Source organism: Berghia stephanieae, chromosome 9, assembly GCF_034508935.2.
Source record: "Berghia stephanieae isolate SIO BIC M18660-M18661 chromosome 9, UCSD_Bste_1.3, whole genome shotgun sequence".
Classification (NCBI taxonomy): domain Eukaryota; kingdom Metazoa; phylum Mollusca; class Gastropoda; order Nudibranchia; family Aeolidiidae; genus Berghia; species Berghia stephanieae.
Window position 1 is genome coordinate 46909595 of NC_088368.1, and position 13506 is coordinate 46923100.

Below are 13506 nucleotides of genomic sequence, written 5' to 3' on the forward strand. Positions count from 1 at the left end.
AGATCGTTTAACATGTCTCGGCATGAAATCAAACAACACATACAACTCATTTTTTATCTGTTCCTTCATTGTTCATGTCACGTGTTGCCTCTTTGAAATCTCTTCTCGAATTCATGAACAGCCAGTTGAAATTGTATTCCAGAAATATACCAGTGATCTCTTCTAATCGTGATAGGGGGATAATGAATTCAAATAGGTTGCTGCTACTGGAATGACACTCGCTTTCCGATCGGAAGGTCCTAGGGTTCGAGCCTCGCGATCGGCACATAGTTGAGTCCTTGGAAAAGGCTCTTTACTCACATTCTCTCACCGTACTCAGGTGTAAAATGAGTACCTGGCCATCAACGCCGTGTGTTTGTCAGAAAAATTGTAATATCGCCTAACAGGCGGCATGTCCCGCCCTACATATTAAATCAGGAGCCCCTTGTAAAGCGCTTTGAGCATATTTAATGGATATTGCGCTATATAAAGCTCATTTTTAAAAATAATTTTAGGTATTGCTGTGAGATTTTGTCCCCGTCCCGGAGTTCTGTGTTTGTAATTCCCCTTAGGGTAGGGGACAGTTGGCCTTCTTGGGCTTGTTGTTGATTGGCCCTTTACCCTGCGGTCTTCGCCATCGCCATTTTCACTGCGGTCTTCGCCATCGCCCTTTACCCTGCGGTCTTCGCCATCGCCATTTTCCCTGCGTTCTTCGCCACCGCCCTTTACCCTGCGGTCTTCGCCACCGCCCTTTACCCTATTGTCTTCGCCACCGCCCTTTACCCTATTGTCTTCGCCACCGCCCTTTACCCTGCTGTCTTCGCCACCGCCCTTCTGTTATTTATTCTTTCCATATTCTTGTCCTGGGATTTGATCGAGACCATTTGGTTCCCCCTGCCTGGGGTTGTACAGTGGGAGGGAGAGATTTAAATGGCTTTGTCCAGGACTTGCCTTGTCTGTGAAAAGTCATACATTTATTTATTTATTTATTTATTTGTAAATCATCTCACAGACTCCCTGAGAGACTTAACTCATTCAATCCTAGAGATTTTTGCTGCTTTTCAAATTTGGAAGAAATGTATTAAAAGTTTTAATCAACATTCATTGTCATGTAAAAACTATAAAACATTAGCTTTGATACTACGCCTATAATTTGTCTCAGAAAAATGAATAAATAGGCATGGGGTAAAAGTAACCCGGGTATACAACGGATATCGTCGGTGTTAGGGTTGAGTGGGTTAATTAAATATGAGAATGAATAACAATCTAGTACGTTCTCTCCCTTTTGGCGAGAATCTCCGACTCAATGTCTGTGTGTGTGTGAGTGTGTGTGATAGTTGGTGGTCGTGCATTGGCGTGACTGCTGTAGGGACATATGATTTAGGCTTTATTCTTAGGCGCCTGTGACCCAAGACTTCAGGCATATTTAGAATCGCCCTTTATGTGGGGCTATGTGGTCTAGTGGTATGACACTCGCTTTCGGATTGGAAGGTCCTGGGTTCGAGCCTCGCGCTCGGCGCATAGTTGAGTCCTTGGAGTAAGGCTCTTTACTCACATTCTTTCACCGTACTCAGGCGTAAAATGAGTACCTGCCGTTAACAGCGTTGTCTCTGTCCGAAAAAATGTAATATCGCCTAACAGGCGTCATGTACCGACCTACATGTTAAATGTTGCTGTTGGCCAGGCACGCCTTGTAAAGGCCTCGAGCACGTTTAGTGGATATTGCGCTATATAAAAAAGCGCAATTATATTTTGTGTACATACACCCTAACCCAGGGTGAAAAGGGCAATGATGAGAGAGGGATGGAAACTGTTTGTCTGTGGCCTATACCCTGACCCAGGGTGAAAAAGGCAATGATAATGATGATGATGATGATGATGATGATGATGATGATGATGATGATGATGATGATGATGATGATGATGATGATGATGATATATGTCGTTACGATGCAACCAGCATTTTTCTTTTCCAAATGTCTTTTGCACATCATAAAATTTTAAGAAAATGAACAGTGTGTGTTGTAGGGCATGTTTTATATCGCTTGAACGTACTGCTATTGTGCTTGAGTGATACAAATATTTTTTTGTTTTAGTTGGGCGTGGTGAAGTTTTTGGGGAAAATCCAGAAAATGGCTGGTGAGAGGAGAGTTAAGAAGAGTCCATACTTCGACTCGAAGCCCGTATTTATAGCCTGTTATGGGGATTCCCGGTGACGTAGCTCTTACTAAAAATAGACAAGAGGAATTCCTGGATTTTAATAGGCAAAAGCATATTATTACAGAGAGATTGATATGATGCGGACATGTAAAGAGACGAGAGAGGGAGTAGGGGGGAAGGAAAGTATTGGACTTACAAATAGCGGGAAAGAGGAAAAAGGGACGCCCAAAGACTAGATGATGGATAGGTAAGGATGATATGAAAGAACTGGCCTGAGGAAGATGATGCATGAACCGAGATGCATGGAGAATATTGGAAGAAAAGAAGAGAAGAAGAGAGAAGAGAGAAGAAGAAGAAGAAAAGAAGAAGAAGAAGAAGAAGAAGAAGAGAAGAAGAAGAAGAAGAAGAAAGAAGAAGAAAGAAGAAGAAGAAGAAGAAGAAGAAGAAGAAGAAGAAGAAGAAGAAGAAGAAGAAGAAAGAAGAAGAAGAAGAAGAAGAAGAAGAAGAAGAAGAAGAAGAAGAAGAAGAATAAGAAGAAGAAGAAGAAGAAGAAAAGAGAAGAAGAAGAAGAAGAAAAGAAGAAAAGAAGAAGAAGAAGAAGAAGAAGAAGAAAGAAAAGAAGAAGAAGAGAAGAAAAGAAAGAAGAAGAAAGAAGAAGAAAAGAAGAGAGAAGAAGAAGAAGAAGAAGAAGAAGAAGAAGAAGAAGAAGAAGAAGAGAAGAAGAAGAAGAAGAAGAAGAAGAAGAAGAAGAAAGAAGAAGAAGAAGAAGAAGAAGAAGAAGAAGAAGAAGAAGAAGAAGAAGAAGAAGAAGAAGAAGAAGAAGAAGAAAGAAGAAGAAGAAGAAGAAGAAGAAGAAGAAGAAAGAAGAAGAAGAAGAAGAAGAAAGAAGAAGAAGAAGAAGAAGAAGAAGAAGAAGAAGAAGAAGAAGAAGAAGAAGAAGAAGAAGAAGAAGAAGAAGAAGAAGAAGAAGAAGAAGAAGAATGTGTTTTATGACATTTTTTCGGGAAATCCCAATATTACAAATCCGCTCCGCTTTATTATTTGGCTTGCCAATTCGGTGTTCTGAAGGCCAAAGTAGAAATAAATACCTAGCCAGTTTACATGGAAAAAACATTTGTTTAGCATTTTAGCATATTTTTTTTTTTTTTTGGGTCCTAGATACGATTCACACTCTGAGCAGCGCATGGTTCAGTCCTTGAGAAAGGCCCTTTACTCATATCTTCTCTCTTACTCAGGTGTGAAACACGTAGCTGGCCGTTAACAATGTTATTCCTTTATCCGAAAAATAATTCATATCGCCTAACTAGCGGCATGTGTCGATCTACCTGATGAGTGTTGTTGCATCCTTTGGACATATTGTAAAGCGCCTTGTGGATATTATTCAACATACATTTTTATTTGTTTCTTTTTAAGCCTTCATATCGTTTACTATCACCTACTTGGTTTACACCTGGAAAAAGTGTTTCATATCAAATTTAAAATTTAATTTTAAAGAAATGGGAACTTTTACCCTTCCGTCAGCAAGAAGGGGTCGGTTTTTGTAAATATTGAATAACAATAACGGGAGTAAATTTCACTCTTATTAAAAATCCAACTCTTTTAAGATAAATTGAGCTTTTATATAGCGCAATATCCACTAAACGTGCTGAAAGCGCTTTACAAGGGGGTCCCTGGACAACAGCAATACAAAACATTTAGGACGGGACGTGCCGCCTGTTAGGCGATATTACAATTTTTCGGACAGAGACAACACTGTTAACGGCCAGGTACTCATTTTACACCTGAGTTTGGTGAGAGAATGTGAGTAAAGAGCCTTTTCCAAGGACTCAACTATGCGCCAAGCAAGGCTCGAACCCAGAACCTTTCGATCCGAAAGCGCATGTCATACGACTAGACCACATAGCCGCACGATAGAGAATTCCCGAAAGTGGGGTTTTTATTGCCGATGGTGGACACGCGCTGTGAAGTTATGGGATTTGGTCAGCGGTAGAATGAGGGAAAAGAAAGAAAGAAAAAGGGAGAAAGAAAGAAAGAAAGGAAGAGAGAGAGAGAGAGAGAGAGAGAGAGAGAGAGAGAGAGAGAGAGAGAGAGAGAGAGAGAGCGAGAGAGAGAGAGAGAGAGAGAGAGAGAGAGAGAGAGATAGAGAGAATACACACAGAAATGATTTGATGTAAGAAGGAAAGAAAACCAACCCATCCCTAACAGGTTACTAGGGAAAATACCATTGGATAATCTTTGTGTGCTTGATCTATTGAAATCACAGCAATCCTTGGATGTTTTCTATCGGAATATGAGGAACACCAACCACATTCACGACGATAGAACAAAAAGTAATGAAGAATGTACTACGTCGTCTTTTTCTGTACTCAACATGGTGCTGAACAAAAAACACATACTATAATTAGCTCCTTAGTCTTTTTTCTAATTATATGGTTTGTTGACGTCAACTTTCCTTGGGATCGCCATTACGAATAATCGGGAATTCCCGATATTACTCAGCTCCGCACTCATCAATTAAGATTAGGATTGCCAATATCTTTAAATAAAAATTTTTTATTCTCTATTGTCTTCTGGCACTTTTCTACTCACTTCATATCTTGTTGTTATCAATATCTTTTCTGTAGAAAATGCCAAAAAAGTTACAGAAATATGCCAAATAGCATGAATAAAATGCCAAATCTTTCTATGCACCAATTTTCCCCTAAAATTAAACTTATTTACTGCGGCCATGAGAAAATATCTTGATTTCATGTTTACAAAAACCGAATACTTCTTGCACACATAATGGTAAAATCTAGCAAAGTCGAAATGAGCGTTAATCTGTAAACCAACCAGGTAAAAATAAGCGGTATGGATGCACACCAAAATGTCAATATGTCACACCTATTTTGGCCTTGCCACTCGACTTCTGAAATAAAGGACAAGTTTTAAAAAATTACTTTGGCCTTTAAATCATCAAATTGGTAATCCCGTCCTAAACAGTAGCGGAGCGGAGTGAATATCGGGAAATTCCTGATAATTATAATTCATTCCGAGAAATGTTGGAACAGAGAAAAAGACATAAAATTATTTGGTAGAGAGAGAGGCGGGGGGGGGGGTAGGGGGGGGTAGGGTGTAGGGGGGGGGGGTAGAGAGTGAAAGAGAGAGTATGAGCGTGAGAGAATGAGAGAGAGAGAGATAAAATTAGAAATAAAGAGGGAGAAGGAGAAAGAAAGAAAGAAAGAAAGAAAGAGAGAAAGAGCGAAAGTGAGAGGGGGATAGAAAGAAAAAAAAGAAAAAAAGAAAGAGAGAGAAGGAGAGAGAGAGAGAGAGAGAGAGAGATAGAGAAAGAGAGAGAGAAAGAGGGAGAGAGAGGGAGAGAGAGAGAGTGAAGGAGAGAGAGAAGGAGAGAGAGAGAGGGAGAGAGAGAGAGAGGGAGAGAGAGAGAGTGAAGGAGAGAGAGAGAAGGAGAGAGAGAGAGAAGGAGAGAGAGAGAGAAGGAGAGAGAGGGTGAAGGAGAGAGAGAGAAGGGGAGAGAGAGAAGGAGAGAGAGAGTGAAGGAGAGAGAGAGAGAATGAGATAGAGAGAAGGAGAGAGAGCGAGAAGGAGAGAGAGTGAAGGAGAGAGAGAGAGAGAGAAGCTGCTTACCAGCGGCATCTCTCTCTCTCTCTTAGTCTATCTATCTGTGCGCACGTGTGTGTGTGTGTGTGTGTGTGTGTGTGTGTGTGTGTGTGTGTGTACGTACGTCTGCCTCTCTCTCTTCAATCTATCTATATTCCTCACCTCTCTTTTACTTTTCTCTTTGAAGACTTGACATTCTTAACATAATAATGTTGCGAAAGTAAATACAAAGACATTGTGCACTCCCTTATAGACCACCCCCCCCCCCCCCCCACCAACCCCAACCCACATACCATAATTAATTAATGCACTTGCATCTAACACAATGCCGGGATTTCGGTGATCCATGCGTGTAAATTTGATGTGTAGCTGCGTGTAGGCTGTGCAAAGCAATGGCCTACACACTCGGCTGTGACGAGCGGGCGAAGCTGCCCGCTGTGTGTAAGCCCTGGAATAAACGCAAAGCATATTATAATATATCATGAATTATCTCCCCTTACTATCATGAATTATCTCCCCTTACTACCATCGTCTGGTCACCGAGATAAGATCCCATTGTTTCTTGAGTTGTTTATGCACTGGGCTGTAGAAGTACAAGTTGTTGACACACAAACACACACACAACACACACACACACACACACACACACACACACACTACACGCAAGCATGAACATGTGGCGTTCCTTACAATCATTGACATAGACAAAACAAAACAAAAAACAAACAAACAAGAAAACAGACACTGAGGCCTACGGATTGAGTCATTTGGTACGACGACATTACTAAAATTAATAAGTTCTCATCGACACGCTCCACACATCAACCATAATATCACCTAATCTTGGCTTGTTACCAGACGATCTGTCAACTTGAAATTTTTTTAAAAGGAGATAAAAATTGTTTTTGTACAAAACAGTGGCACACTTTGGAAAAAAAAAACAACAACAACAAACAAAACAAAACACAAATATTGAATTTTTAACAAAAATTTTTTTTGCCAGAAAACGTCCTTCAAAATATCGAATGATTAAAATTGACCCTCGTCTCGTTTTGGTAAAAACTCGCGAAGTCCCAGGTTTGAGAGGTTTGTTTTTTTTTTTTTTGTTTTTTTTTGTTTTTTGCCAAGATGAGGTTCATTTAAATCGATTGATATTTGAAGGTAAGACGAGGTTTCTGGCCAAAATTGTTTAAGATTTTGGCTTTGTCCAAAGTAGGGCAGACAACTATTGTCCCATTCAACAGCCGAACTCAATCAACCTTTAATAAAAAAAAAAATAAAAAAATAACACATCCGCGCGCACACACACACACACATACACACACACAAATACAAACATGTGCGCATACACACGCACACACACAACACACACAAATACAAATATGTGCGCGGCCGCCCCCCCCCCCCCCACTCACACATACATGCATGTGCGCACACACACACACACACACACAAATACAAACATGTGCGCATACACACACACACACACAAATACAAATATGTGCGCCCCCCCCCCCCACTCACACATACAAACATGTGCGCACACACACACACACACAACACACACAAATACAAGCATGTGCGCACACACACACAACACACACAAATACAAATATGCGCGCACACACCCACACACCCACACACACACAAAACACACGCAAATACAAACGTGCGCACACACCCACACAGCCACACACACACACACAACACACACAAATACAAACATGTGCGCACACACCCACACCCCCCCCCCACACACACACACAACACACGCAAATACAAACATGTGCGCACACACCCACACACCCACACCCACACACACACACACATACACAACACACACAAATACAAACATGTGTGCACACACCCACACACCCACACACACACATAACACACACACATAACACACACAATACAAACACGTGCGCGCACACACACCACACACAAATACAAACATGTGCGCACACACCCACACACACACCACACACAAATACAAACATGTGCGCACACACCCAAACACACAACACACACAAATACAAACATGTGCGCGGCCGCCCCCCCCATACATACATACACCCACATACATACATACAAACACGTGCGCACACACACACACACACACACACACACCACACACAAATACAAACATGTGCGCACACACACAACACACACAAATACAAACATGTGCGCACACACCCACCCCCCACCCCCCACACACACACACACACACAAACTCACAGCGCGCGCATGTCTTAACAAAACTGTCACTTCATACAATCTTCATGCGTTCAGGGTATTTCCTTGTTATTGCATCATCCAATAGAACACACATTACAGGCTAAAACTATTGAAGCTATGCGGCTATGCGGTCTTTTGGTATGACACTGAGATGTGAATGGTATGACACTGAGATGTGAATGGTATGACACTGAGATGTGAATGGTATGACACTGAGATGTGAATGGTATGACACTGAGATGTGAATGGTATGACACTGAGCTGTGAATGGTATGACACTGAGATGTGAATGGTATGACACTGAGATGTGAATGGTATGACACTGAGATTTGAATGGTATGACACTGAGATGTGAATGGTATGACACTGAGATGTGAATGGTATGACACTTAGATGTGAATGGTATGACACTGAGATGTGAATGGTATGACACTGAGATGTGAATGGTATGACACTAAGATGTGAATGGTATGACACTCGCTATCCGATCGGAAGGTCCTGGACACAGACTATGACCAGCTTTATAGACAGTTCGAAGATGACGTCACTAGTGTCTTTGTTATTGTTTATTGCCATCCGCGTTCATGAGTACTTCTCACTAAACTGTATTAACCAGACTATAAACCTTCAAGGTTACACACAGTTTTGTGTGTTGGCCTGTTTTACTTCCGGATGGCAATGTTGTGAACTTCTTAGCCAAGTGCATCCTATCTATAAAAGCTCAATTTAACAACAGTTTTTTTTAAATCACATCCACACACACCCATACCCACCCCCCCCCACACACACACACACAAACACACACAAACACACACACAAACACACACACAAACACACACAAACACACACAAACACACACACACAAACACACACACACAAACACACACACACACACATACATAACAACACCAACACAACACACAACACACACACAACACAAACACACACAACAACACAAACACACACAAACACACACACACAACACACACACACATAACACAACACACAAACACACACACACAACACACACACACACACAACACAACACACACACATACATACACAAACACACACAACACACACACACAACACACACAACACATACACAAACACACACACATACAACACAACACACACATACAAACACACACACAAACAACAAACACACACACACAACAACACACACAAACACACACACACAAACACACACACACAACACACACAAACACACACAAACACAACACACACAAACACACACCAAACACACACACAACACACAAACACAAACACACACAAACACACACACAAACACACACACAAACACACACACAAACACACACACAAACACACACACACAAACACACACAAACACACACATACATACACAAACACACACAAACACACACACAAACACACACACACAAACACACACAAACACACACACACAAACACACACACATACATACACAAACACACACAAACACACACACACACACAAACACACACACACATACATACACAAACACACACACACATACATACACAAACACACACACAAACACACACACACACACATACATACACAAACACACATACACACACAAACACACACACATACATACACAAACACACACAAACACACACATACATACACAAACACACACACAAACACACACACACACACACACACACATACATACACAAACACCAAGCGCGGGAATGTCTTGTAGTGTTGGGTTATTTGATCGCTTTTACTCGATCGACGACCGAGCGCCAAGCCACGAGTCAGTGCTCGATCTCAATGCCGGAAGAGCGAGTCAATAAAACGATCACTCGATCGTAAAACGATCAAGCGGGTTGTGAGCTTGAGACGATCTTGACACGTGAGACGAGCTTGAGACGATCAGGATTCGAGCGAGCGGAGGGGTAACGAGTGTTTCGAATCATTTCAAATTCAAACGATCACAGTTTGCCATCCGATACCAATCGCCAATGTTTGCACACGGTAGTCTGTGGTTCTTCCACAGCCCTCACTCCTTGTCAGATGTTAGTGTGTCTGGGTGGCAGTGGCAGGGAAATTCGTATAGGTGTATCACGCGTGTGTGACAAGACTTCATTAAACCTACTAAAGTTTGACTATCACACACACACACACACACACATACACACACACACACACACACACACTAAGGCTATTTCTATGACACACACGCATCCCTCTATCAATGAACACTCCTACAGTAGTGCGGCTATGTGGTCTAGTCATGACGTAACTATAGGTAGTACTCTAGTCGACCATGGCTCTCGTGCATTATAATGGTCTAGTGGTATGACACCCGCTTTGGGATCGGAAAGTCCTGGGTTCGAGCCTCGCGCTCGGTGCATAGTTGAGTCTTTGGACAAGGCTCTTTACTCACATTCTCTCACCGTACTCAGGTGTAAAATGAGTACCTGGCCGTTAACAGCGTTGTCTTTGTCTGAAAAATTGTAATATCGCCTAACAGGCGGCATGTCCCGTCCTACATATTAAATGTTGCTGTTGACCGGGGACCCCTTTACAAAGCGCTTTGATCACATTTAGTGGATATTGTAAAGCTCAATTTTTTAAAGTAAAACATTAGCTTTGAATATGGAATGTTTCAATTTTAGACGCCTGTGTATTCTTTGTTAGTTCCCATCATCATCATCATCATCATCATCATCATCATCATCATCATCATCATCATCATCATCATCTCATCATCAGGGGCAGCGGTACGGTCTTTGGTTGGCACCCGAAAGGTACCGAGTTCGATCACCCGCCGCTGAGTGGTCTTGAGCAAGTCACCTTGCCCTAACTAAATTTGCGGCGCTGCACTGCGGCTATCGCTTGGGTTATTCCAGTCTTCCCTTAGAATAGACCCGAAAGACGAATCTCCCCTATGGGATGAATAAAGGGAATTATGTTTAATTTATTTATCATCACCATCATATCAGCGGGATCATCATCATCACCACCACCACCACCACCCTAATAATAATGGATAAAATAAATATCAACACATTTCAATGTAATAATCAATCTAAAATCAATCAGTGCTCCTAAAAGACCCTTTGATTTCTTTGTCTAATTCGTTCCATACTTTTGGAGTCCCGACAAAGAAAGATTTTCAGCTAACTATAGTTTATATATGGGAATATTAATCAGTCGTTTATATTAGAATCGGAGTTGTCTAGCAGGTGTATTAGTTCAAAGCGCATTTCCAAGGATTTACCATGCTCAATGAACTTCACAATATTTTATTTAATTTATTCCTCCGGCACGCCATATCGACCATACATCCATTTCGTACAGTAGGTACCGATCGCTGTTTGGAGTCTTTTTGTATTAAAGCTCTTTACAATACCCGTCATTGCTTATAAGATAAGAATACATTCACACCTGAGTCAAGTGCCTGACACACGGACTTAACGTCTGGATCACAATTTTCAACAATCACTGTCACTCATCCGGCCATTGACAAGGCTTGATTTTGTGACAAGAGACACCGTACCACTGAGCGACCGAACAAATAATCACCATCTGCGCCATCGTCATCATCATCATCATCATCATCATCATTATCATCATCCTCATCACAGCCGTAACAGCCAGCAAAACCACAATCATCATCTTCGGGTCCGGTCTATCCGTGTGGGGGGTGGGGTGGAACCTGCTAAAGTATTTCATTTTTTAAACAGAAACACGATAATCATCATCATCATCATCATCGTCATCCATTGTCGTCGGCATCGTTATCATCGTGTCCGGGCAATCCGTGTGTGTCTGGGTGTGGAACCTGCTAAATATTATTATTATCTACCTACCTAATAAAAACACACCATTCTTGTTCATTTATTTTTCAAATAATGAAATGAAAGGCACGACCTTTCCCGCACACACAAGAGGCGATGACGACCAGTGACAAATTATGGGAGGTGGGGGCGGCCGACAACTTTTGGCGCGACATAAATATGAAATGTTAAGGTGACAGCGGGATGATGGTGGTGGGAGGGGGGGGGGGGGTCTCAACCCTTCACCATCAACAACTGTTTGATGGTGTGTGTGTGTGTGTGTGTGTGTGTGTGTGTGTGTGTGTATGTGTGTGTGATGCGACGAACGATCATAATCAAGGCTGCCAGACAGCCAGATTTCTTCTTGCCCAAGTAGTCAAATAGACCCCAAATAGCCCAACACCACAAGCATTCTGACTCCCTTGAAAAACTCATTTGTTTTGATTAACAAAACAATCGACTACAGTTGGATAAACTTATCTTTTCATTTTTTTTAAATAAAAGATTTTTTTTTTAATGAATAATAATAGAAAAGCGTTTCTTAGTAACCAATTTTGAACTTGGCCATCTGGCAGCCCCCATCATAACCAGCTGCAGTCAAGCCAGCCACAGACATAAGAGAGGGAGGGGTATGTGAAGTTTCCTGTGGCAAACGAGTTGCTCGTGTTTTTTTTTTTCAAACGAATCACTGCTCGATGACGTCACTGACTCGAAACCCGCCCGAAACCGACTCGATTTTAGACGACTCGATCGAAAACCCGCTCGATTTGATCGTTTCAAACTCGACCCAGCACTAAATGTCTTGACTACAAGGCACTCCACCGTTTCTTCAAACATCCGCGATCAGCGAATTTCATCGTCATTGCATCATCCACTCGACTCCTCACATAACAGGCTCTGACGAGGGCATTCATTTGGTGCTAAAACTATTAATAGAATTTGCTCCTGGCTAAGAAGCTCACAACATTGTTATGGATTTTCCGTGTGTTATAATAATAATGCATGAACTGTTCTGGCTGACGCAATAGGGTGATAGCTGAATGTCAAACATAGTTTCGTGCGTTCGTTCGCTTTTTCCGGCTGACGGATGTAATGAGTATTTTACCTAAACACACATAGCATCAACAGGTTTTGCATGTACGGACCAAAACACACAACAATGTGTAACCTTGAACGTTTATAGATAGAACGAAGATGACGTTACTCAGGCCTTTGTTATTGTTTTTGCCATCCGCGTTTGTGAGTTGCTCTCACTATACTGTATTAACCAGACTATAAAAGTTCATGGTTACATAGCGTGTTGTGTGTTGGTCCGTTATACTTCCGGATGGCAATGTTGTGAACTTCTTAGCCAAGCGCATTCTATCTATAGATAGTATGCACTTGGCTAAGAAGCTCACAACATTGCCATCCGGAAGTATAAAGTACCAACACACACAACTATGTGTGAACACGATCGTTTATAGTCTGGTTAATACAGTTTTGTGAGAATTACTCATAAACACAGATGGTAAAAAAAACAATAACAAAGACCCGAGTGACATCAACTTCGTTCTATCTAAAACGGGCCAACACACACAACACTATGTGTAACCTTAAATGTGTATAGTATGGTTATACAGTTTAGTGAGAATCACAGACAAGAGAGAGGGGTGTGATGAGCTATACGCATAATCATGGATGGCAAAAAAAGAAAACAATAACAAAGACATGAGT

The 13506-nt window shown here is 41.6% G+C and overlaps 1 protein-coding gene across 1 annotated transcript in view; it reads right to left on the reverse strand.

The window, feature by feature from the left end:
- Positions 1 to 13506, reverse strand: part of LOC144980344 (uncharacterized) — a gene marked incomplete at its 3' end in the record, with an annotated part of 118622 nt that overhangs the window by 101954 nt on the left and 3162 nt on the right.